General features: G+C 41.5%; 1 pseudogene; it reads left to right on the forward strand.

Moving 5' to 3' along the window:
* Nucleotides 1–220: 220 nt before the first annotated feature.
* LOC149229659 (callose synthase 3 pseudogene) lies at nucleotides 221–1,706 on the forward strand (annotated as a pseudogene).
* Nucleotides 1,707–1,945: the final 239 nt, after the last annotated feature.

Consider the following 1,945-nt stretch of genomic DNA (forward strand, 5'->3'; position numbering starts at 1 on the left):
AGTGTACCACAAGGGCACACTATCCCAAGTGGAGCCACTGTTATCACTGAAAATTCTGTTGCCAAATTTGCTTAGATTAGTTTCAGGGCAAAGTGTTTCCGCAGCGCATCAATCCTGTTTAGCAGTTTCGCAGCGCTACAGGTTTAGGTGGTTTCGTAGCGCGCTACAAAACTGGGGATTTGTCCGAAACCATAACTCACCCATATCACTTTTGTCTCCTATGGGTTCTGTGGGAATGTCTGGCTCGACATGTCACAGTGCAGGTTATTATCATCAATATACAAATAATACTGCTGTGTTTTTCATCTTCAAGGTTTTCTCTATAATCCCACTATATTGGTCAAAGTTCTGGTATCTAGTGGAGGTCAATATCCTAGCATGCCTATTGTACAGAGTTCTGCTTTCTTTCAGAAATCTGCATCAAGTGGGAATCTCACAGGAAATGGCACAAGTATTTAGGACGTAAATCCAGCCTTTGGTTACCCAACATCCAACAGGATCTGCAGCAGCGGAAAATTCTTTATATGGGATTATACCTTCTTATTTGGGGGGAGGCTGCAAACCTACGGTTTATGCCAGAGTGCCTCTGTTATATCTACCATCATATGGCATTTGAGCTGTATGGGATGTTAGCTGGCAAGGTGAGTCCTACAACAGGGGAAAATGTAAAGCCAGCATATGGAGGTGATGAGGAGTCCTTTCTCAGAAAAGTTGTGACCCTCATCTATGAACTCATTGCAATGGAAGCCAAGAGAAGCAAGGATGGCACTGCAAAACATTCTCAATGGAGGAATTATGATGATCTGAATGAATATTTCTGGTCAGTGGATTGTTTTCGGCTAGGATGGCCAATGCGTGCAGATGCAGATTTTGTTTTTATATGCTACCAGGAGATGGCTGTAACTCTAAAGAAAAGCCTTTAACTGATAGAAACAGATGGCTGGGCAAGATGAACTTTGTTGAAATCCGTTCCTTCTGGCACATTCTTAGAAGCTTTGATCGAATGTGGACCTTCCATATTTTGTCTTTACAGGGAATGATAATTCTTTTCTGGAATGGATCGAGCCAGCCAACTGGAATCTTTAATGAAGTTGTTTTTAGAAAAGATCTTGAGTATTGTTATCACCACCGCAATATTAAAGCTTGTTCAAGCTATTCTAGATATAATTCTTAGCTGGAAAGCAAGGAAAGCCATGAAGTCATCAGAAATTCTAAGATATGTTTTGAAAGTTGTCGTTGCTGCTGCATGGGTAATCATCCTCCCAGTCTGTTATGCTCACGCATGGATAACCCAATTGGTCTTGGTAAAATTTTCAAGAACCGGTTTGGTGACAAGTGGGAAAGCCCTTCATTATACATTTCTGCAATCGTGTTCTAATCTGGTTCCTAATGTACTTGGGGAAATATTGTTTTTATTGCCCATGATAAAGCGATTTATTGAAAGCTCGAAATGGCGCATTGTGAGTATCCTGATGTGGTGGGCACAGCCTTGACTTTATGTTGGTTGGGCAATGCACGAAAGTCAGTTTTCTCTCTTCAAGTACACAATGTTCTGGATCCTACTTCTTGTAACCAAACTGGCATTCAGCTACTACGATGAGATTCATCCATTGATTGGGCCTACAAAGGCTATCGTGACAATGCATATTAGTGCATTCGAATGGCATGAATTTCTCCAAACGCAAAAAACAACATTGGCGTGGTGATTACCCTCTGGCCTCCAATAGTACTTGTTTATTTCATGGACATACAGATTTGGTATACCATTTACTCCACTATCTTTGGAGGTATCTATGGTGCCTTTCGCCGACTTGGTGAGATACGAACATTGGGGATGCTGAGGTCAAGATTCCGATCTTTGCCTCTAGCTTTCTATGCACATTTAATACCACCTACATAAAAACAAGAGGGTGGAAAGTCGAGTTTCTGCACTGATGATTGAACG

This window comes from Pinus tabuliformis, chromosome J (assembly GCF_031772625.1).
Source record: "Pinus tabuliformis cultivar Carrire ecotype Pingquan chromosome J, CPIR1, whole genome shotgun sequence".
Lineage (NCBI taxonomy): Eukaryota > Viridiplantae > Streptophyta > Pinopsida > Pinales > Pinaceae > Pinus > Pinus tabuliformis.